Source organism: Hylobates moloch, unplaced genomic scaffold, assembly GCF_009828535.3.
Source record: "Hylobates moloch isolate HMO894 unplaced genomic scaffold, HMol_V3 SCAFFOLD_3, whole genome shotgun sequence".
Classification (NCBI taxonomy): domain Eukaryota; kingdom Metazoa; phylum Chordata; class Mammalia; order Primates; family Hylobatidae; genus Hylobates; species Hylobates moloch.
Window position 1 is genome coordinate 128,799,520 of NW_026652278.1, and position 25,357 is coordinate 128,824,876.

The 25,357-nt window shown below is 38.4% G+C and overlaps 1 pseudogene; it reads left to right on the forward strand.

The window, feature by feature from the left end:
* Positions 1-749: 749 nt before the first annotated feature.
* Positions 750-1,167, forward strand: LOC116463968 (small ribosomal subunit protein uS12-like; annotated as a pseudogene).
* Positions 1,168-25,357: the final 24,190 nt, after the last annotated feature.

Below are 25,357 nucleotides of genomic sequence, written 5' to 3' on the forward strand. Positions count from 1 at the left end.
TCATATAGATTTGAGAGTTGGCTAGGACAGAATGAATTTGGACTAGGAAGATCCAAGCTTTTTACCTTCTACCTGTGTGACTCAGACTATTTCTATTTTTCTGGTTCTTCATCTGTACGTTGGAGATAATAATACATATTTTCCAGAGTTACTTGGTTTAAGGAAAGTATAAATAGATTTATTTCATTTTTTCTCTATATTATATTTTTGTGGAAACAGTCTATTTTAATGCTAGTTTGAAGATTACAAAAGATAAAAATATTGGCCTTTTTCCTTACAATAACATCCTGAAAACTATTCAAAGTACTTTTTAACAGAAAATGCAGTAGTAGTGCATTCCACAAAAATTGCAGAGCCTTAGCAAAATCTGTGTGACAAGGTAAGAGAAATCAGAAAATTGTTTTATAAATCTCTCCACCTGCAATAATATAAACAAATATCATAAACAGAATCCACATTCAAATTAAATTCTGGATATTTAATTACCCATAGACATCCTAAAATGGGTGAACAATTGTCATCATGTAGCCCTATGTAAATCACTCTTAATATTGTTCATAAACAGGTTGGCAATATAAAATAAAATAAAACCCAAACTCAAGGGTGGATGATAATTCCATTAGCATTAAAGTATTTCTATGGTAAAGTGTTTTGTCCACTTCAGAATCATCCAAAACACAATGTGCTCTTAATGAACAAATAGTTTCTAGAAAGTTTAAAAGTCTCTCTTTCGCCCAGGCCCATGGCGCTGGCAGGATGGGCAAGTGTCATGTACTTCGTACTGCTAGGAAGCTCCGTAGTCACCGAAAAGACCCGAAGTGGCATGATAAACACCAAGAAAGCCCATTGAGGCACAGCCCCAAAGACCAACCCTTTTGGAGGTGCTTCTCCTGCAGGAATGGTGCTGGGAAAAGTAGGAGTTGAAGCCAAACAGCCAAATTCTGCCACTAGGAAGTGTGTCAGGGTCCAGTGCATCAGAATGGCAAGAAAATCAGAGCCTTTGTACCCAATGATGGTGAGGAAAACGATGAAGCTCTGGTTGCTGGATTTGGTCGAAAAAGTCATGCTGTTGGTGACATTCCTGGAGTCTGCTTTAAGGCTGTCAAAGTAGCCAATGTCTCTCTTTTGGCCCTATACAACGGCAAGAAGGAAAGTCCAAGATCATAAATTTCGGTGTTGAAAACACCATAGTAATAAATTTTCATTTGCAAAAAAAAAAAAAAAAGTATAAAAAAAATGGTTCCACGCAAATAAGTTTTTTGTCAACACAGCATTTAGGGAGTCAGTTCTTACTCAGTTGGTATGATGTGCTATCCAAGGACTAATTTAAAGAACTTAATCAAATGGTCATTGTCGATATGATATGGAGTATGAGATAAATATGTTGTCAGAAGATCTATCTTGTCTTTTTCTTAAAACTAAATATTCCATTAGAATGCTATATGTTCCCATATTTTATGTTATTCTAGTATTTAGTTATCGGCATACATAACATTATCTGCAATCCTTTCTTAATATATGGTATATAATAATTATTTACAAACACATGTTAAACTGGTTAAGGTCAGGTATAAAAATTTGTCAAAAGCTTGAAATTGTTCTTTTCACACTGTGTTTCTATCACAATAAGTGAAATGATAAGGTTTTTTAGTTAAACATTAAATTATCTAGAAAAAGGTATATTAAAAATATTTAAACTGTCTTAAATTTTAGTTCCAAGCTTTGATAAAATTCAAGTAATTCCTAAATACCTTTTTGTTATTCTAATTCAAGGCCCAGTGTTATACCTACTAATAAAAATACAAATTTGAGTTTATAGTAATTTTAATATGTATTTATATATCAAATAAAGATACAAGTTTTATTTTAATCGAGATATAATTGTATTCAAGTTACATCCTTAATCTCTGTAAATTCTATAGGAGAAAATAAGAAAAAATATTTTTCACCAATATCAGAAACAGTCTATAAAAGATAATTTACTTTTTGAAGGTAGTAAACCTGGGGTGTCTTTTTATGAAATAATAGAATGACAATTTCTCTATGTAATCGGATTAATATTATTAGCCAAAATAGATAAGTCAGAACTTTATCCTGTTGTCACCGTTTTATTGTTCAGACTAACTAGAATATTCATTTCTATCTTATCAGTGGATCATTTGCAAAAAATGAAAATACATTAAAGAGATCTGTATAATTTAATATATTCACTTGATATTTTTTACCTATTAAATATGTGAAAAAGGAAATATACTAAGATCATAAAATTAAGGAAAGATAAGAATGGAATTATTAAAAATGCTTATAGTCATTTTGATTTGAGAGCATGTGGCTAAAATAATCTAAATTTCAGTGTTTTGAGGAATCATACATTGATTAAGCTTTTGGAAGATTTACCTTAGGGGAGTTTAAGGGAAAGACATAATGGGGAAATAGTCATGTTTAAAATCAAACATTCCTTTGATTAGAGGGTGAATATTGCCAAAAGTAATGAAAGCTGGCCAGATTTTATGTGAGGCACTGTTCATCAACACAAACCAAAAAGAAGAGGCAAATATATATATATACACACAGACATATGTGATATATATATGATATTCAAATATATATGACACTCAATTCGATATATTCAATATATATATGATATTCAAAATTATTTTATTTGGCTTTGAAATTAAGGTCATTTTAGTATTCCGTGCTACAAGTGCTAAACAACTGCATAGCAACAGAATAGTCTTTGGAATTTTGCAATACTTCCAATACAGACATTAGCAAAATATCAGATGTCATCATCTTTAAACAAGACATGAAATAAACAAGTTAAGGAACTTCAACATGATGGCTAATAGCTATATGTGAGTTCTAAACCAAACAAACAGGTTCCTAAGGATCCTAAAGAGACTTATGTCACGGTCTGACAAATTATTGTTATATTGAAAAACATTAAGAGCACATTCTCTCCAAAATAAAGTTTCCATTTAGGTACAATCAGCAGGGCTTAATTAGAAACCATGAATAATTGAACATGCTGCTGATCTTTGAGCAACAAACCTAAGAGTCACGTAGAAGCAAATTCTTATTAGACAAAAGGGCATGTTGTACTGAATCACTCTCCAGTGTTTTCCTGTCTCTGATGGCAACATTTTCAGTGATAATTCAAAAGAATACCCTCTGAGAAAATACTATAAATATGTCTTCAGTTAAAATAGGAAAAAAAAATCAAATAAATCAAACAAACAAAAACTCTTGCAATCTCTACAAAAAGCCACGTTTCTAGAAATATAATAGAGAAAGAGGGAGAGGGAAAAGGTATAGATTAGAAATACCTTAGTATATTGCAGTCTTCATAGAATTGATCATTCTGGCAATGATATTAAAAGCCAAGCTTACAAATACTCACTACTGGAGCACAGTTTGAATTTATGTACCCGTTTCTCATTGTATGTAAGTCCCTCCCTAGTAGTGTGCTAAGAGAGCATATGCTAAATGCTTACCTAAAATCCTCAGTGGCTATTCCAGTTTCAGTGTGTTTACTTGAGGTTATTCAAAATACATCTGTTAGTAAGCAGTGTTTAAATTAACTAAAACAGTTTGGGCACACATAAACAAAATCCAAATAGCTAAAAACAAAATAAAATTAAACACAAAAGCAAAAGTGTTGAAATAAAAAGCCAACTCTGTAAAATATTTAAAGAGGTTTATTCTGAGCCAAATATGAGTACTCATGGCCTGGGGTACAGTCTCAAGAGGTCCTGAGAACATGTGCCCAAGGTAGCCAGGCTAAAACTTGGTTTTATATATTTTTAGGGAGACAGAAGTTGTAAGTAAAGGTATAAAACATAAGGTATTCATTGGTTTGGCTTGGAAAGGTGGGGCATCTTGAAGCAGAGAGGTGGTAGAGGGAGTGCTTACAGGTCTTAGGTGGATTTCAAAGATTTTCTGGTTGTCTTGGAAAGAGTTAAGCTTTGCCTAAAGTTGAAGTCACCAGAAAGAAATGCTTGAGTTAATGGGAGCTGTGGAAGCCAAGTTTCTTGTTATGTAGATGAAGCCTCTCGGTAGTAGGCTCCAGAGAGAGTAGACGGTAAATGTCTCTTTTCAGACCTTAAAACATGTCAGATTTTTAAGGTCTGAATCCAGAAAAAAACTTAAAAAGGGAAGGAGATTCTCCACAGAATGCCAATTTCCCCAACAAGAGACATCTCGTCAGGCCCCTTTTAAAATATGTCAATTAAATACATTTTGGGGTAAAATGCCTTGATTTCCTTCAGGGTCATGTGATACTACACCAGTGTCAGGTTGGAATTTGGTACTTTATTGCTATAGAGTCTGTTTTGTAGTTTTATGTTCTCTCTTTTAATGTTAATCCTGGTCAGTTGTGCCGAAACCCCAAAGGGAGGGGGCTTAATGAGGCTTGTCTGACTCCCATTTCCTGCTATGGCCTGAACTAGTTTTTCAGTTTTTTGGGGGATCCTCTTTGGCAAGAGAAAGGAGTCTCTTCAGTCAGTTGGGGGATTATCATTTTGTTTTTGGTTTACAGTGTTTATCTAGTTTACTGATTTTCCTGGAGCCATGCCCAACACTGCTATTTCTGTGTCTTTCGTTTTTGTTATCTTTCTATATTATGGGCCATGTATCATTTTTTTGATTCCCTGTTTGTTTCAGGATAACTAACCAAAGGGGTCTCCCCTCTTTCTGTCTTATTATTTTATCTACTGTAAAGAGGAATTGCAACATTGTCTGTAAAAGCTACAGCTCCTGCTCCTGCTTTTGCTGACTTTGCAGTCTTCCTTGCCCTCTATATAACCTTCCATTCTGTAACTCTCTGCTTTTCTCAATTTGCTTCTCTGTCCATATATTGCGCTATGCCTCAGGACTTCCAGACCTGAAGGAGACATCAGAGTACACCTTAAAAAACCTGAACTAAGTGAGATTGTGACTGCCCAATGGGTTCACCTTGCCCACTGCCCAGACAAAGCTGATTTATCAAGGCAGGGGAATTGCAACGGAGAAAGAGTAAATCACTCAGAGCCGGCTGTGCGGGAGACCAGAGTTTTATTATTACTCAAATCAGTCTCCCTGAGTATTCGGGGATCAGAGTTTTTAGGGACAACTTGGTGGGTAGGGGGATGCCAGTGAGCAAAGAGTGCTGATTGGTTAGGTAGGAGATGAAATCATGGGAAGTTGAAGCTGTCCTCTTATGTTGAGTCAGTTCCTGAGTGGGGGCCGCAAGATCAGATGATCTAGTTTATCCATCTGGGTAGTGCCAGCTGATCCATCAAGTGCAGGGTCTGCAAAATATCTCAAGCACTGATCTTAGGAGCAGTTTAGAGAGGGCCAGATTCTTGTAGCCTCCAGATGCATGACTCCTAAGCCATAACTTCTCACCTTGTGGCTAATTTGTTAGTCCTACAAAGGCAGTCTGCCCTCCAGGCAAGAAGGAGGTTTGTTCTGGGAAAGGACTGTTATCAGCTTTGTTTTAAACTATAAACTAAGTTTCTCCCAAAGTTAGTTCGGCCTACGCCCAGAAAGGAACAAGGACAGCTTAAAGGTTAGAACCAAGATGGAGTCAGTAAGGTTAGATCTCTTTCACTGTCTCAGTCATAATTTTGCAAAGGCAGTTTCAAGATCAGTGAGCAGTTTTTTCTTATTGGCAATGGCAGCCATGACCTGTGCCCATTGCAGTAATACTAATACATGCTGACTAATACCTCCATGTTTGCTTTCTTGGATCTTCCAGTCCTTCCACTTGCTTCTCTCAGCTCTCTCAAAACAGATAACTCAATGTTTCCATTTGAAATAACTTTCCAGGAGCTTCTGTTTAGAAGACAGTCCCTCAGATAAGCCTCAGAGGTCTACTCTGTTTCACTACATCACAGGCTCCAAACTCCAGGATTCCAGCAGAGGCATTTCCACAGAGTTACTGCCCAGAAAAGACCTTGAGACATATTTTAATTGTCATCCAGGATATTCGAACCACATACGATAAATTCCTTAGCCAACTCCCATTTACTTGTCGCTGTCTTTAAACATTTGATGGATAAAATTTTTATTTTATTTATTTATTTATTTCATTTTGAGATGGAGTTTCTCTCTTGTTGCCCAGGCTGGAGTGCAATGGCGTGACCTTGGTTCACCGCAACCTCTGCCTCTGGGGTTCAAGTGATTCTCCTGCCTCAGCCTCCCAAGTAGCTGGGATTACAGGCATGCACCACCACGGCCCATTAATTTTGTATTTTTAGTAGAGACGGGGTTTCTCCATCTCGGCGATCCACCCACCTCAGCCCCCCAAAGCAATTTGAAGAGGCAGTATAGTGCAATAGTTCAAAATTCAGATTCTGTGACCAGACTGCCCGAGATTCCAGTCCTAAGGCCACTGCCTCCCTACCAAAAGGACCTTCAGTGTTTCATTTTATCTCTCTGTGCCTCCATTTTTTCACCTGTAAATGGGGCAATATTTATCTTGATCTTTTTGGAAATAAATGTGCTAATTATGTAAAGTGCTTAGAAAAATGTTGCCATTAAAACTGCCTTGCAAATATTGTAACTGAGGCAATTATTACAGTGAAAGAGATCTGACCTAACTGACTCCACCTTGCTTCTAACCTCCAAGCTGCCCTTGTTCATTCCTGAGTGTGGCTGAAGTAATTTTGGGAGGAACTTAGTTTATGGTTTAGCTTTCAAAACAAAGATGTTTACATCCCTTTCCCAAAACAAACCCCATTCCTGCCTAGGGTCTAGATTGCCTTTGCAGGACTAACAAATGAGTCACGAGATTAGAAATTATGGTTTAGGAGTCATGCAGCTGGAGGCTGCAAGATTCTATAGCTCCCCAAATTTCTCCTGGGGATACCATCGCTATTTTAAAACGTAAGATGAGATCCTGAGATATGTTGCAGACCCTTTACTTGACGGATAAGCTGGTGCCACCCAGACTGATAAACTGGCTCATCTGACCTTGTGGATCCCACCAAAAAACTGACTTAGTGCAAGAGGAGAACTTCGATTCCCTGTGATTTCATCTCTGACCTGACCAATCAAAACTCCCCATTCACTGGTCTTCCCCGTACCAACCAAATTATCCTTAAAAACTCTGATCCCCAAATGCTTGGAGAGACTGATTTGAGTAGTAATAAAACTCCGGTCTCCCACACAGCCTGTTCTGCATGAATTACTCTTTCTCAATCGCAATTACCCCATCTTGATAAATCAGTAATAAGCATCATATCAATTGTTAGCTATCGATGTTATTATTATTATTACTAGTATTGTAACTAAACATAGGCTCAATTGCTTGCTGCTTGCAAAGCCAATAACAGGGATAAGATTTAGTGAAAGGAAATTTACTTTATTCCAGAGGTAGCAGTGAGGAAATGGTCAAGGCTAGTACCTTAAAGAAACCATTTCAAACTTTAGGCTGGGACGAGGGACTTACAAAGGGAACTTGGAATGGGAGGCGTGTGGAAACAGTCCTGAATACAAGGTCTGAGTGTTCTGTCCTGGTGGCTAGCTTGAGTTGTGCTCCACCTGGAATGCAGGCTGGCATTATCTCAACCATGGCCAGGTTGTTGACTAACCACTTTGAGGTAATCTCTGAAATTTTGCAGCTGGGTCTCCCTGCCTGGTCTGTCTCATGATTAGCCCCTGGAACTTCTAAGTAAGCACATAGTTAAGTGTGCATGGTGTAAGTTTAACAGGCATACAGTTACATAAATGTGCATGATGTAAGGGGTTGTATGATGGAAAAAGGAGGAAATAAAGGGTTTTCAGGTACTTTTCAAGGCTACATTCTCAGATTAAGAAAGGAAAAAAAAAAGCTCTAAAATGCATTACTAGGCTGGTATTCTCAGTTACAGTATTAGTGAGAGAAAGCCAGATGTTAATCTTTTATTTTCTACTAATTCGATGAACAATTTTACAAAATTACGAACTTTTTGCAGTTTATTTTACTTTTAAGGAAAGAACTGCCAGTTAATATACAAGACCTTTCCTAACACTAAAAATATGAATTTCAAACTGAAGCAAAGCCGTTCTTAAATATTTAAAATGAAGAGTATTTAAGGCTGCTTTATTTTTGCATTACATATTGTTATAAGACAACCTCTTAGGTACTATAGAATAGTACATTAAAAATTGTATTACCTATATATTTTATAATGCGATTTCATTTTAAAACAAAATTATGTTAATAGGTTTTTCCCACATTATTTTTTTCTGACATTATTATTGATATATGCATTTTTTTTACCTTGAATCACCATTTACAATTATTTCTAGGAAGAAAAAAATGTCAAAATGTATTATTTCTTTCTCTATAATGATATTCTGTGTGAATAGATGCATCTGAGATTTTTTCTCATTTCAGTTCATTTCGCATGTAATATTACATAGCCTGGAGTATAAACAAAAGCTAAAAATAAAAACACATATTTCTTAGCTTGTAACATCTATGATACGCTTCCTGTAAAGAAGAAATAACCTAACCAAAATAGCAGTTTCAGAAAACACCTCTTCAAAGAGAAATTGTTTAGAAAAAGTATGATCTTAAATTTGGAGAAGAGCTGAGATGTCAAATAGTTAAGTTTTTACCTAAAAAATGAAACGCCTATAAAACATCAATATTTCTAATAATCATTAATCTTTGGCTTACAAGTACCTGGGGCGGGAAGCTTGTTACTTAACAAGGCATCCCATTCCTTTGCATTTCTGAAACACTCAGATTGAGTCACAAGTCACCTCCATGTCATTTCCCTTCAGAAGTCCCGCCTCTACTCTCTATTTTGTAAGAAATAAGTGCACTATCTTAAGATATTTCTTATGACATGATTCGTAGCTTTTAACTATCCTAATTGTTCTTCCCTAGTCATTCTTCTTTGCCAGTTTTCCTCTGAAAATCTCAGGCAATTTCACAGTCCTTTCTTGTTTCCTTTCTAACATAAAATACACAAATGTAAACTTAATTAATCACATAGTTGAAAGTCAGAGGACTGCATTTTTTTTCCTTTTATACTACAACTTTTATTCTGCTTCTTCAACAAATATCTTAGAACATAGTAGCAACAAAAACATATATTTAGTCCAAAAATTAGAATGACCTGTTTCAGGTCAATTAAATTTAAATGGCTGCCATCAATCCCTTTGCTTTCCATTTTATCATCAAGCATTATGTTACTGATTTTAATGTCCAGTTAGCTACTTATCTATTTTTATTTGTTGCCAAAATTAATTTCTTGGGTTTCTATTATGTGGTAAATCTATTCTATAAAGAGCTGAGAAAGTGTTATGCCTTAATTGTAAAATTACGAGATAAAAAATCAACTTGTTTAAACATATTGCCAAACTCACCAATGAGTATGAAACATGAAATAAAGTTCTCTCATCCAATTTGTGAGAAATCAAACACATATATTCTCAATGATAATTAGAAACAAACTTCTCTCCACAGTTTACCTCTGAATGAATAGGCACATGCCTGGTGCTTTTATTAATTCCACCCCCAACCACCACATATAGATGAAAATTCTACCATGCTGCCCCAGCTGTAAAGGAGTCACCTGCAATCCTGAGTGAGGCATTCTTTGTGATGACTTCTTCCAAATATCTATTCCTGTAGATTGTATAACTACAATTGTATAACAACAATATTTGGAAGAAGTCATCACAAAGAATGTCTCACTCAGGATTGCAGGTGACTCCTTTACAGCTGGGGCAGCATGGTAGAATTTTCATCTATATGTAGGGATTGGGGGTGGAAATTGAAGAATGATGATAAATAAGAATAAAAGAAAAATGGAAACATACTTTTGTGGAATTTAAAATAACTCATGATCTAGCCAAGTTTGTTTTTACAAATATTAAATGAAATTCCAAAAATCTATAAATACGTAATTGCTGTTAGCAATAGAGCTGGTAGGGAGGTGGGGAAACAGGGCATGCTCTGTTTGAATAAACTTAATATAAGTGAATAATAAATTATGGGAAGAGAAATAGGCACTGTAGTAATTTTGCTTCTTGAAGAACATGTTTTATGCATTTATGAAAATTCTCCCATAAATTAAGTAATGTATTAAAGAATGCAAGAAAAGGGAAACCCTTTATTCAAACCAGTTGTGTTTCATTTCCCAGTTTTATTATATACCATGGGAAAGTGATTTAAAATTCCTAACTAAACCTTGACTTGCATCAGAAAATAATCTTCAATTACACTTTTAAATTTACTTTTAAAGAGGAAAATGTGTATTTTACTGAAATCTTGCGTTAATAAGATAACTTTGCTTTTTATATAACACTTTGGCCAGAAATCCTGAGTTTTAATCTACGTACTTGCTTACGTTTATCTGATGCACCTTAACAATAAATCTGTGACAATTTAGGCAATGCTGGTAAAGAATATCTTTAGTTAAACCAAACCAAAACATTGATAAAGGTTGTAACATCATGTGCTGGCAGTTCCAAGTGAATTAGGCAAACTCTAATTTTACTAACTCAAAGATTATTAGGTATGTACTTGAGGTAACTGTCACATGCAATTTGAAGATAATCCCAAGATTTAGTCTGGGACTTTTGTTACTGGAAAGGTGTCCCTATCCAGACCCTAAAAGAAGGTTCTTAAATCTTTCCCAAGAAAGAATTCAAGACAGGTCCATAGAGTAAAGTGAAGGCAAGTTTATTAGAAAAGTAAAGCAATAAAAGAATCGCTACCCCATCAACAGAGCAGCCCCATGGGCTGCTGGTTGCCCATTTTTATGGTTATTTCTTGATTACACGCTAAACAAGGGGTGGATTATTCATGCCTCCCTTTTTAGATCATATAGGGTAACTTCGTAACATTGCCATGGCATTTGTAAACTGTCAGGTGCTGGTGGGAGTGCAGCAGTGAGGATGACTGGGGTCACTCTCGTCACCATGTTTGTTTTGCTTGGTTTTGGCCGGCTTCTTCCTCTGCAACCTGTTTTATCAGCAAGGTCTTTATGACCTGTATCTTGTGCTGACCTCCTGTCTCATCCTGTAACTTAGAATGTCTTAACCTCCTGGGAATGCAGCCCAGCAGGTCTCAGCCTCATTTTACCCAGCCCCTGTTCAAGATGGAGTTGCTCTGGTTCAAACAGATCTGACACTTTCATGAGACCTGGGAGAGAAACTGATTCTAGTTAATGTGTCTGAGCACTTGGAAAGGGATACATAATTTAACTGTACAGCTTAGAATTATAGTCTAAAGCTCTTATTCTTACTCTAGGAAGGCACAAATGACTCAACAAATAAATCAATATTTTAAAATTTACACTGAATTTGGTATTAAAATGATAATCTTTACTAGTTATTGGCCATATAGTATCAATCTGGCTGAGTTTGATGACACTAAATTTGGTAATTTCAAAGGGAGTGCAATATGGCTTTTGCTATTGTTATTTATTTTTTGAGACAGGGTTTTGCTCTTGTTGCCCAGGCTGGAGTGCAATGGCACAATCTCGGCTCACCGCAACCTCCGCCTCCCGAGTTCAAGGGATTCTCCTGCCTCAGCCTCCCAAGTAGCCGGAATTACAGGCATGTGCCACCACGCCCAGCTAATTTTGTATTTTTAGTAGAGATGGTGTTTCTCCATGTTGGTCAGGCTTGTCTCAAACTCCTGACCTCAAGTGATCTGCCTGCCTCGGCCTCCCAAAGTGCTGGGATTACAGGTGTGAGCCACTGCGCCAGGCCTGCTATTGTTATTTAATAATGATTTGCTTTTTGAAAGGATCATTGAAGGTTGCCCTCATGTTCTATAAATACTACCCAGGGATATGTCTCACTAATTATTGATACTCTCTGAGCATCTTGTGAATGTACAGTTTGAAATTTTTATACTTATCTGTGCATTAAGTCAGTAGAATTTTGTACAAGCTATTCTCTAACTCCTTGAGATATGGCCATTAATGTGTAACAAATATGTAGTGGTAAGACTACCACTAATTACCCACTCTAGGGAATTTATCTAAAGAAAATAATTCAACAGAGGAAAATTTCATTTACAAACATTAATTGCAGTATTATTTATAATTGCAAACCATTATAAATATCCTAAATGTCCAACAGAGAAATATTTTTTATATCTATTCAGATGAATGTTTTGTAGGCATAAGCTTGTATTTATGAAGATAATTTGATGATAAATATGAAGATATTTATAAAATCATGTGAATTGATAAAAGCACAATGTGATCTTAATAATATAAGAAATATACAAGCATTTTAAATTTGTTAGATGGACAAATGGACTTAGTCTGGATAGGTTTTCTAATTGTAAATTGATTTTTTTCTTTAAAAATGCTTTGTACCAATGTTATACAGTTGCATAAAATAAAGTCAGTCTAATCATCTGGTTTGCAATACTACAGAAATAGCAGAATACTACCTCTATCAGACAACTGCCCATGTTTTTTGAGCGTGTCTAGTTAAAATGATAGGATCATATTTGAATTTACTCTCTCCTGGGTAAGTATTGCACAGTAAAGACAAAGAGATGAGATCTATGGCAATTTATACAGGTAAAAGAATCTAAGATGCATGAATGATGACATTCTATTCAAAACTGAGTCAGAAGTGCTTGGGGAAGATAATATTGACTGCTATTATTGAGCCTGCATCTGTCCTTCACTGTGCCTTATATTTATTATGTCACTTAATTGCCACAATTATGTTATGTGATTGCTATTATTATGAACTCTTTATTATCGATGAGGAAACCGATTTGTAAAGAAATTGGCTTGCCTGAATTGCAGAGCAAGTAAATGTCCTAACCATATTTAAAGCCAGTTCTGTTTAGCCCCAGATCCTTTGACTTTAGCCACTATACACTAGTGGTTATAGTATGAGCTTTGATTTCAGGTTCAAGTTAATCTTGGTGAGCATAGGCATGCTTTTTCATTTCTGCCAGCTTCAGATTTCTCTTGGTAAAATGATATAATTGGAATACCTTTTTCCAAAGAAGTGTTCTGAGGCTTAGTGATATAAAACTTGCCATTTCATCCATTCATTCAGCCAATATTCATCAAACAGCAGCTTTGTACCAAGCCTTCAACTGTAGCTAGGAGATACTATGATGACTCAAAGAAGAGATAAAGACTTAATCAAAATACTTATGCAAATTAGTGCATAATTGCCAAGTGTGTGAAGTATTATGAAAGAAAAATAAGTGGGGGGGATGTCTTTAATACTTCAGGGATTGGATAAGTCTTCCGTAAGGAAGTGCTACATCATCTGAGATTTGAAAGATAAGTAGAAATTTCTTTTTGTTGTTGTTGTTGTTGTTTTTTTGAGACAGAGTCTCCCTCTTGTTGCCCAGGCTGGAGTGCAATGGCATGATCTTGGCTCACTGCAACCCTCACCTCCCGGGTTCAAGCAATTCTCCTGCCTCAGCCTCCCGAGTAGCTGAGATTACAGGCGTGAGCCACCACGCCCAGATAATTTTTGTATTTTTAGTAGAGACGAGGTTTCACCATGTTGGTCAGGCTGGTCTCAAACTCCCAACCTCTGGTGATCCACCCGCCTCGGCCTCCCAAAGCTGGGATTACAGGCATGAGCCACCATGCCCGGCCGATAAGTAGAAATTTATTTATTTATTTATTTATTTATTTTTGAGATGGAGTTTTGCTCTGTCACCCAGACTGGAGTGCAGTGGTGCAATCTCGGCTCACTGCAACCCCTGTCTCCTGGGTTCAAGCAATTCTCCCGCCTCAGCCACCTGAGTAGCTGGGATTAGAGGCGCTTGCCACCATCCCTGGCTAATTTTTGTATTTTTTTTAATAGAGACAGGGTTTCACCATGTTGGCCAGACTGGTCTTGAACTCTTGACCTTGTGATCTGCCCACCTCAGCCTCCCAAAGTGCTGGGAGTACAGGCGTGAGCCACCACACCGGCTGAAAATTCTTAAAAAGACAGCATGGGAGCTTCTCTGGCAGAGCGTGGCATGCGTAAAGATTCTGAAGCAACAGGATGTGTGTTTGTCGAATCAAAATAACGCAAGTAAATGACCTTTTATTCCTAAAGCAAAAGAGCGGCATAAAATGATGCTAGAGAGAGGAGCATGGGCCACGTAATGAAGAACTCTTTCAACCATTTAAATGATGTTGATTTTTTTTTCTTTCCTAAGAGGAATGTAAGTCGTTTAAGGTTTTTGACTAAAGCAAGAACCTAATCAGATTTGAGTTTAAAAAGAATGGAGAAACAGTAAGGGATGATAGAAGTGGGGAGATAAATTAGCAAATGCCGTGTGGGGGCGGGGCGGCGGATACAAGTAGACTAGACTAAAGCCAGACTCTGAGGATTTCCAACATTTAATCATTGAAGCCAGCTGAGCAACTTCACAATGAAACCACCTTTGCAAAAGTTATATCTGCGAGAAAATTTTAACAATAAGCTAACCTAACCCAACCCCCGTGTTGCCTTTCCCTAAATTATTCCTGGGCTATTGGACCAAGCTAACTTTAAAAGACATTTAGCCTGCAGTTTAAATGATAACAGCCTTTCTCAAAACTCAGCAGCTTTTGTAAAGCTAACAGGAGGCCTCCAGGCTGAGGGGAGAGGAGCGTGAGTCCTGCTAAGATGCGGACATTATTCCGGAGGTTGTAAGATACGCTACTTCCCCAATTCCTCCTGCAAAATAACACCAATATTGTAGATTGGCCTCTTAAGATAGCTTGTCAGGTTTCTTTGCATGTCTGACATAAATGGCTCCATCTGGACCTGATGATTCCACCTGAACAGACAACTCCACTCCTGTGGCCCCACCCAGAAGCAATTCAGCCAGCAAGAGGATAGTTTCAGCCCCTCTATGATTTCATCTCTGCCCCAAACAATCAGCAGCAAGCACCTGTTAACTGTCCACCCCTACCTCTTCCCCCAAACTGCCTTTGAAAAGCCCCTAACCTAAGAGCTTTGAAGGGGATGATTTGAGTACGAACTTCATCTCCCACATGTTATGGCTGGCCTCCTGTCTATTAAACTCTTTGTCTACTACAATGCTATGGTCTTTCTTTATGCAGTGGGCAGGAAGAACCTCTTGGGCAGTTACAACAAAGGGCAGCTAGAGAGACAAGGGAAAACCAAGGCTTGACAGTGTCAGAGAAACCAAGGGCTTCAATGAAGGTGTAATGAATTATAATGGAAAATAACTTCGTTTTTATTGTCCCCAGGGATTTACTTTCTGGTTCGGCTTCTGATCTGATTTTATCTGTTCCACTTTTATGTTTTCCTTTTCAAATAACAATTATCACGATTAAACTTTGGAGTAATTTCCAAGGACATACTTTTTATAATTTTAATTAATTAATTAATTTATTTTTTTGAGACAGCATCTCACCTGATCGCCCAGGCTGGAGTGCAGTGGAGCCATCATAGCTCACTGGAGCCTTGAATTCCTGGGATCGAGTGATCCCTCTGCCTCAGCCTCCCGAGTAGTTAGGACTACAGGGATGTGCCACCACACTTGGTTAATTATTTTATTTTTAGTGAAGATGAGTTATTGCTATGTTGCCCAGGCTTGTCTTGAACTCCTGGCCTCAAACAATCCTTTTGCCTCAGACTCCCAATGGATTACGAGTCTAATCCTCAGACTCCCTTGGATTACGGGCATGAGCCACCACATCTGGCTTCCTTTTTTATAATGTACAATCCTTACTAGAAATGATGAAAACAGAAGACATTTAGTATCAAAATGGAAAACAAAATCAAATCTATTTCTACCGAGTTTGGATTTTTCCTGTGTTCTGACAGTTAGAAAAACTCTAAGGTTATTATTTTCAAAGATGACCAGATGTTACTCCTTATAGATGTGACTTTAAAACTCAGTATGTGAAATAAGAAAATTGACGTGTACCTCTGGAATTTTAGGTGAAGTTTAGTAAACTGAACAAAGTTGAATTAGCTCACTTATTTTTTAAATTGCCTCCCAGATAATTGTATAGCTTATGAATAAAAAATGTAGTCCTATTTTCAGATGCACTCGAACCAGAGCAACTTCATCTTGAGTGAGGGCTAGGAAAAACGAGTCAGGGACTTGCTGGGCTGGATTCTCAGAAAGATAGGTATTCCTAGTGAGAGAAGAGAGAGGAAAGAACCAGTTAGGCAGATAGTTAGGACAAGGCCCCTGGTAGAAGTCTTTCCAACAAAAGAGCAGCCTGGAAGCAATCAAGCTGCAAGCGCAGATAAGGAAGCAAGGTCCAATGCCCTTGTCTCTTGTGCAACCAGTGAAATCTGCCTATACATGTGGGCTTCGGTGAGCACTTTCCTCTCCTTTTTGGGCATACTCAGATAAGGGAACTTGTACAGAGGGGCTTGCCTAAGACAGACCTGCAGCTATATAGATAAGAAAAATTACACAGAACCAGACACACCTGCAGTGGAAAATTCCATCTCCTGACACATACATAGTAAGGGAAATAAAACAACATGGAGTAACTCAGGCTAAGGACCCACATGTGTACTAGAGGGATGGAATGGAGCTAACAAGAATTCATCCCTTATGTAAATAAGACATCCAGACCTAACTGGTTTTTTGTGCCTCATGTAAATGAAACCCTCTGCCCCTATAGTTTGTTTATAAAAGCCTTTGCATTCAACTGTGAAATGGCAACTCTTTCGGGCCCCTTCTCCACTGTGGAGAGCTTTCCTCTTTAGCTTGTTGAACTTTGCTCCAACCTCACCTTTGGTGGCTATGCTCCTTAATTTTCTTAGTCATGAGACAAAGAACTCCGGTAATACTTCAGATGAGGCACCTCCAGTGACCCTAGACTGCTTCACTAACCTCTAGATGTTTACAATTAAGGGAACACATTGATAACATTTACTAAACATACTCAGACTTAGGAGTGTCCTGATATCCCTATATCTTCAGAACAGAAGCATTCCTAATTTTGCTTTAAAGATAATAATATTGAGGCTGGGCACAGTGGCTCACACCTGTAATCCCAGAACTTTGGGAGGCTGAGGTTGGCGGATCACGAGGTCAGGAGATCGAGACCATCCTGGCTAACACGGTGAAACCCCGTCTCTACTAAGAAATACAAAAAATTAGCCGGGCATGGTGGCAAGCACCTGTAGTCCCAGCTACTCGGGAGGCCGAGGCAGGTGAATGGTGTGAACCTGGGAGGCAGAGCTTGCATTGAGCCGAGATGGCGCCACTGCACTCCAGCCTGGGCGACAGCGAGACTCTGTCTCAAAATAAATAAATAAATAAATAAATAAATAAATAAATAAATAAAATACCTACTTGAACATGATGACATGAAAAAACCACTTATTTCTAGAAATAAGTGGAAGGAAACACACCAAAATATTAATTTATTTTCTTTTGTGGAATTAGTGCATTTTTGTTCTTATTTAATCTCTGTTTTCCAAATGTACTTTAATACAAATGTATTGCCTTTTTAATAGAAATATATTTTATGGAAAAAAGTAAAATATTAATAGATTCTTAAAAAGATTTGTGCACATTAAATTTAATCTCTATTCATTATCCAAGATAAATTGATATTGTCGATTTATGAACTATTCTGAAAAAACACTTTCAAGGCTAGTAGATGCAGAGAATGCACCAAAGGATGCAAAGAAATAACTGTTAACAAAACCCAAATCTTTTGCATTTCAATGCATTAAAAGGCATTCAATGATAATAGCTCTCCTGTATAAAGTAGCATAGTTGTCTTAGCCCATTTTTGTGCTGCTATAAAAGAATACCTGAGTCTGGGTAGCTTGAAATGGAAGAAATTTATTGGCTTACAATTCTGGAGGCTAGAATTCCAAAACTGAGGGGCCAGCATTGGGAAGGGGCTTCTTGTTCATCAGTCTGTATTGAGAGGGCAAAGAGAGGGCGAGAGAGAGCAGCAGTGGGCTAAACTCATCCTTTGATAAGGAACACACTCCTGCGGTAATGAATCCACTCCCGCAATAACAACATTAATCCACTCATAAGGGCAGTGCTGCCATGACTCAAACACTTCTCTTTGGGTCCCACCTCCCAACACTGCCATATTGGGAGTCAATTTTCCAAAACATGTACTTTGGGGGACACATTCAAACTATAGCAATGGTACTGAATACTTAATTTAATTTAACTTGAAATAAGTGATGATTAAGTTTTGCTCACCAGCCTGTTGGTGACAAATGGTATTGTGAAGCATATTCATGACCATAGAAACATGTTCATGAAAAAGCAGTAAGCCTACCCTCATTTATGGCTTAACTACTAAGGGATCTTAGAAAGAGCAGAGGTTTAGAGTAAGCTAAATCTTTTTAATTTCTCTCTTGTTGTTCCCAAAGTTGGAGTCTTAGCTCCATCATCTTTAGGAATGGGGTTGACATCTATTCTACTACCCACTAAGCATTAGTTCTTATTTGTAACAGTAATAGGTAACCTTTGCTGAGTGTTTCCTATGCAAGAGGAACTTTGCATCTATGAAAATTATCTAATTAAAATGGTCCTATTAGAACCCTTGTGTGCAGAATATAATATTCAGGATCAGAATGGCTTAATAACTGGGTTAAGGTCTTACAAATGGTAGGGGAATAGCTGGAATCACATCCAGACAGTCTGGTATTTGAGTTCAAGCTCATAACAACTATGCATTCAGCCTCCTGTTCTCGTAGAAACTTGATTTAGCTTTTTCATCTCAACTGATATGCTAATACTAATACTCTGATTACATGAGCACCACCAGACTTTAATTAACTCCAGTTTCTTTCCTATCAAAAAATTTCTTTAGGCTTTCAGATGTAAAGAAATTCATAAATTCAGCAAATCTTCACTTTTAGTTACAAGTATTTCTCCTTCATTAGATAAAATGAAATCCCACAAATGATTTTATAGCAGACCTCTGTTATTTGTCTGCTGATAATTCATTAAACAAAGCCAAAAAAGGAAGAAAACCTTTTCTGTTTTTATTTTTTTGACTTGTTAATCCTTGCAAAGTTGATCTTGCTAGGAAGCTGCAGGGTACTTTAAACCAGGTCATTTTAACTAAACATAAATACAGCACAAATTGGATGTCCCCTCAGGCCTTTGAACTGACTTGAAGCTAAGACTTTAGGCAGGCCTTTGGTTTTATCTATGCATGTCCTTGGAGGAGAGCCAAATTCTCAGCAGAAACACACATTTGCAGGAATAGGACCAGCTGCAGAAGGTTTTGAAGCTATAAGCACTAGCACTTTCTAAAAGTTGAAAAATATAAACGATCTCTGAACTTTAATTACTTGCCTTCTCCAAAGGCACATGTAGAAACCCCCATGTCTATGCCTAAACTGTTCACTGCTGTGGGGTATGATGGAAAGACAATTAGCTTTGGAGCTTGCGCAGTTTTGCAATACTGGCCTGCTATTCATTTCTGCAAATTGTTCAAGTTTTATCCTCAGTTTTATAATAATTGGGTTTTTTGTATGTTCCTGGAATATAGCAGAATATCGACAAATAGTTTTATGTTGAAGCTGACCACTTTGCATTACCAGTATTCAGAAGTATGTCATTCAAGATATTCATTTTTTTAGTAAGATTTCAAATATTCTTCTCGTTCTAAAGCTATCTTGCCTTTTAGTGAATTCTCTTTTCCTTTTCCTTTCACAGCCTTCCACTGCAACTGTCTTTCTAATGACTGTATCATTTTGCATTATACAGAAGGCTCATCCTTTAGAGCAAGTAAAACGCTAATTTATAGAGCATTCATGAAATACTCCTTCAAACTTATTTAAGCTGAAATAAGACAGTCTCAAGTACCAAATTTCTAAAAAAGGCTTGAAAAGCTTTGGAATTAAATGGGAGAAAATGTTTTTTCCATGTCTCATTAAAAGAAATGTATTTAAACAGTTCAATTAGGAAAGACAAAATAAATTTGTTCTTTTAAGTATGACAATGGAAAGAGGCATCTTACCAAGCAATGTCTTCTGAACTCAAGCATATTGGTTTAATTTTCAAGATTTACTAATCTTACAATTACTTATATTATAATCTGCAATTATATCCTGTAATATGAGTATTTTACCCAAGTTTAATGGCATTGTAGATCCATTTCCTTTCCTAAGAGATAAAGAGACTGAAGGAGATTGTCAATCCCCTGTGTCCAGAAGTAGAAAGAGTACTGCATTCTGCTTCAATGATATGAACACCACTCTCAAGCTTGCCTGTTTATAACACACAAAAAATAAGACAAGTGTCAACTTTAGAAGACTACAAAGAGAATAAATTTGAAGTAAACTATGGGATGCCTATTTTCTTTTTCTGGATTCTTGGAGTTAAGTCAGGTCCTGAGAAATGCCCATCTATATATTCTGAAGGCCTTTCAAATGATGCCAATAATTTACAGTCACTTAATAACTAAAGATACCTGAACCAATATTGACTAAAAACTCTGGCTTCCAGCTTTACTGAGTGTTCTAGGAGTTAATAGAGGTCTCCAGTATATGCAAAAGACACCCACAACTGAAACTCTGGGACACAGAAAAGAAGACCTTCAAAGTCTCATGAATTATATGCCAATTCAAGGCCCTTGTAGCGGCAGGCTAGCTCATACTTAGAGGGATAAATCAAAGCATTAATCGGTCTTGTCGAGAAAGCAGGTGTTTTGACTGCCTTTATGGTTCATTTTCATGCAAAAGGGTTGTGGGACACAGAAATCACAAGGGATTGCAAATAAATGGCACTGACAGGATTGATCCCACTAGGCAAGGGGGCTAAAATCAGCCCTTCTTTTCGTACTATGAAATATACCTAATAGCAGAGCCTCTTTAAGCTCTAGCTCCACAACAGCCTATCTGTGAGCTCAGGATTTTTTTCTTCTTTTTTTTTTCCTTGTCTTTTCTTTTTATGATAAACGATTCCAGCAACCATAGCAGGTTTATAATGTTAAAGAACCATGGCGCACAAGATTTGACAAAAGCATTTTTGTTTTTAAAGGACTTTAAGGACAGGATATACAAACTCTGTAATCTGGTTCCAAGATGGAAGGGGAGGAAGAGGATAAGGAGAAGCGAATCCTTCATTTCACCCTCATCTCGAGATTCAGTGATAGCAAAAATATCATCAAAAACTTCCAGGAACATAAACAACTACCAAGTGTTGGTTTATGTGAGGCTTTATACTTTAAAAGGTAACTAAATTTGGAGAAAAAAAATTAAACTTAAAAAAATCTCAAATAAATTTATGGTCAATTTGGCATTTTATAGAATGGCACTTTTGACTTATTATGCCATGATCTGCTAGGTTTCTTCAGTGAACGGTCATTGATGTGGTAGAATAAAACTTGAAAAAATAACTAAAATGACAGTGGTGAATTCTCCAAATTTTGTGATTATTCTTCTGTATAGTAGTACACATTTAGATAAATTCCAAAATTACATGCCAACTAGGTAATAGCTAATTATTGAGCATTTACTATATTCTAAAAATTATTCTAAGAACTTTATATGTGTAGTACTCATAACTTCATGTGGCAAATTATATTATTTCCCTATAAGGAAACATAAGCACAGAGAGGATAAGTAATTTGCTCTATGTTATATAACAATTAGGCTGAAATTCAAGCACAGACTGACTCCAGAGTTCTTATGCTGAGCCCTAACATTCTTCTGCCTCTTCAGAACATCTTATTACGTTCTTCGTTCTCAACATTAATGTTAATAGGCCAGGCACGGTGGCTCATGCCTGTAATCCCAGCACTTGGGGAGGCCGAGGCGAGCAGATCACCTGAGGTCAGGCGTTCGTGATCAGACTGGCAAACACGGTGAAATCCTGTCTCTATTAAACATACAAAAATTAGCCAGGCGTGGTGGTGGACACCTGTAATCCCAGGTACTCGGGAGGCTGAGGCAAGAGAATCAATTGAACCTGGGTGGTGGAGGTTGCCGTGAGCCAAGATCACACCACTGCACTCCAGCCTGGGTGACAGAGCGAAACTGTCTAAAAAAAAAAAAAAAGGCAGTAGTGTTTGAATGGTTACACTAAATGCATATTTTTGCAATACAGATTTTTTTTAAGAAAGCAAACTAAGTAAGAAATACATTTCTTAAGCCAAATTAGGTTTAACCTCCCAGTTCCTAACACATAATAAGATCTTGCTGGAGAGTTTGTTTTACCTTTTCTAATATCTATTCTAAGAAAACCTAATAATTTCATTATTTACCTGAATGTCTACAAGCTATGGCTCAGGAGCAAGAAGTGGCCATGGGTGACAAAGAAGCTTAAAGGTAGTTTGAAGAAAACATTACCTCAACTTTCAACCTGATATAAACCTTCCTTAATCTCTGTTTTAAGGTAAGGGAGGAGACCACCCCTCATATTGTCTTATGCCCAATTTCTGCCTCCAAAGAAAGAAGTAAAAACTGAAGGGCAGAAATGAAATCCTCAAGCAGATAGCCCAGCACCACATCCTGGGCCTGGTAGTTAAAGATCGACCCCTGACCTAATCGGTTATGTTATCTATAAATTCCAGACATTGTATGGAAAAGCACTGTGAAAATCCCTGTCCTGTTCTGTTCCGACCTGATTACCAGTGCATGCAGCCCCCAGTCACGTACCTCCTGCTTGCTCAATTAATCACGACCCTCTCATGCGGACCCCCTTAGAGTTGTGAGCCCTTAAAAGAGACAGGAATTGCTCAGTTGGGGAGCTTGGTTGTTGGAGACATGAGTCTTGCCAAAGCTCCCAGCTGAATAAAGCCCTTCCTTCTTTAACTTGGTGTCTGAGAGGTTTTGTCTGCAGCTTATCCTGCTACATTTCTTGGTTCCCTGACTAGGAAGCGAGGTGATTAATGGATGGTTGAGGTGGCCCCTTAGGTGGCTTAGGCCTGCCCTGTGGAGCATCCCTGTGGGGGACTCCGGCCAGCTTGAGCGACAAGAATCCTGAGAGCACTTCTGGGTAGGCAATTGCCCCAGTGGAATGTCTCGCCAGAGCAGCGCATGGCAGGCCCCCATGGAGGATCAATGCAGTGGCTCAACACCAAAAAGGAACTGGCACTTGGAGTCCGGACAACTGAAACTTGGTAAGACTAGTCTTTGGAACTTGCCCACTCCATTTGAGTGGAAGTGTGACCTGATCACTCACAGCATGCCTGTACCAGCACTTTGGTTTTTGTTTTTGACTGACTTGGATTGCTTGATACTTTGGTTTTGGTTTTGACTTGGCTTGGATTTCTGGATACTCTGATTTTGGTTTTGATTCTGGTTTGGTGTAAACTGTAAAAGTGTGTGTGTGCCCTTTTAACCCATTCTTTGTTTTGTGGTGTGCGTGTGGTGTGAGTGTGGTGTTTTGCCTCAAGGAAACATGGGTCAGGCACAAAGTAAGGCCACCCCACTAGGAACTATGTTGAAAAATTTCAAACAGGGATTTAAGGAAGACTATGGAGTCACTATGACACCAGGAAAACTTAGAACTTTGTGTGAGATAGACTGGCCAGCATTAGAGGTGGGTTGGCCATCAGAAGGAAGCCTGGACAGGTCCCTTGTCTCGAAGGTATGGCACAGGGTAACCTGTAAGCCAGGGCACCCAGATCAGTTCCTATATATACATTCTTGGTTACAGCTAGTTTTGGACCCCCCAGAGTGGTTAAGAGGACAGGCAGCAGCAGTATTAGTAGCAAACAGACAGTTAGTTAAGGAAGGTTCTCACCCCACCTGCCGAGGGAAGTCGGCACCAAAAGTGCTGTCTGACCCAACACCAGAAGAATCATGGCAGGAACTGGTACTAGCAGTACCCCTTCCTTATCGAGAGGAAGGGCTCCCCACTTCTGAGCCCACAGCACCTACACCTCCACCAGATAACCACACCCCTAGACCACCCAGAGTAGACAAAAGAGGAAGTGAATCTGCGGGAGAAACTCCTCCCTTGGCAGCTCGCTTATGCCCCAAGACTGGAATCCAAATGCCCCTGAGAGAGCAGCGATATACTGGGGTAGATGAGGATGGACACATTGTGGAAAGGCATGCCTTTGTGTATCAACCTTTCACCTCTGCTGACCTCCTCAATTGGAAAAATAATACTCCATCTTACACTGAAAAGCCTAAAGCTTTAATTGACTTGCTCCAAACTATTATACAGACTCATAATCCTACTTGGGCTGATTGCCACCAGCTGCTCCTGTACCTCTTTAATACAGATGAAAGGTGAAGGGTGCTCCAGGTGCAACTAAGTGGCTAGAGGAGCACACCCCAGCTGATTACCAAAACCCCCCAGAATATAAAAGAATTCAGCTGCCAGGAGCAGACCCCCAATGGGACCCAAATGAAGGACCAGACATGGAGAGGCTAAGATGGTACCGTGAGGTATTAATAGAAGGTCTAAAGAAAGGGGCTCAAAAGGCTACAAATGTAAATAAGGTCTCTGAGGTCATCCAAGGAAAAGAGGAGAGTCCAGCGCAATTCTATGAAAGACTGTGTGAGGCTCACCATATGTACACTCTTTTTGATCCAGATAGCCCTGAAAATCAGCCTTAGTTAGTCAAAGTGCGGAAAAAATCAGGAGAAAATTGTAAAAACAGGCTGGGTTTGTGGATATGAATACCTCACAGATACTGGAAATAGCCAATCAAGTGTTTGTGAATAGAGATGCAACAAGCTGCAGAGAAAGCCGTAAGGAAGGTGAACGCCAGCCTAGGCGAAACGCTGACTTACTGGCTGTGGCCATTAGGGGAATTCCCACGAAAGGAGAGGGAGACGGGGGTTCCGGGAAGAATACCCACTCTAATTGCCCACGCTTGCAAAGTAACCAATGCGCCTATTGTAAGGAAATAGGACATTAGAAAGATAAGTGTCCCCAACTGAAGGAAAAGCAAGGTGATTCAGAACAAAAGACCTCAGATAAAGATGAGGGAGCTTTGTTCAATCTGGCTGAAGGGCCACTGGACTGAAGGGGATGGGGCTCAAGCGCTCCCAAGGAGCCCATGGTCAGGATTACAATTGGGGGCAAGGACATTAAGTTTTTGGTCGACACCGGTGCTGAACATTCAGTAGTGACCACCCCGGTCACCCCCTCATCCAAGAAAACCATGGATATAATTGGAGCAACATGAGTTTCCACTAAGCAGGCTTTCTATATACCATGGACCTGCTCGGTGGGGGACATGAAATAGTTCACCAGTTCTTGTACATGCCTGACTGTCCCTTGCCCTTGCTGGGAAGAGACTTGCTTAGCAAGCTGAGAGCCACCATCTCCTTTACAAAACAGGGCTCTTTACAGTTAAAGTTACCAGGAACAGAAGTAATCATGGCCCTTACAGTCCCCCAGGAAGAAGAATGGAGACTTTTTCTAACCAAGCCAGGCCAAGAGATAAAACCAGCTCTAGCTAAGCGATGGCCCCAAGTATGGGCAGAGGATAATCCTCCAGGACTGGCGGTCAACCAA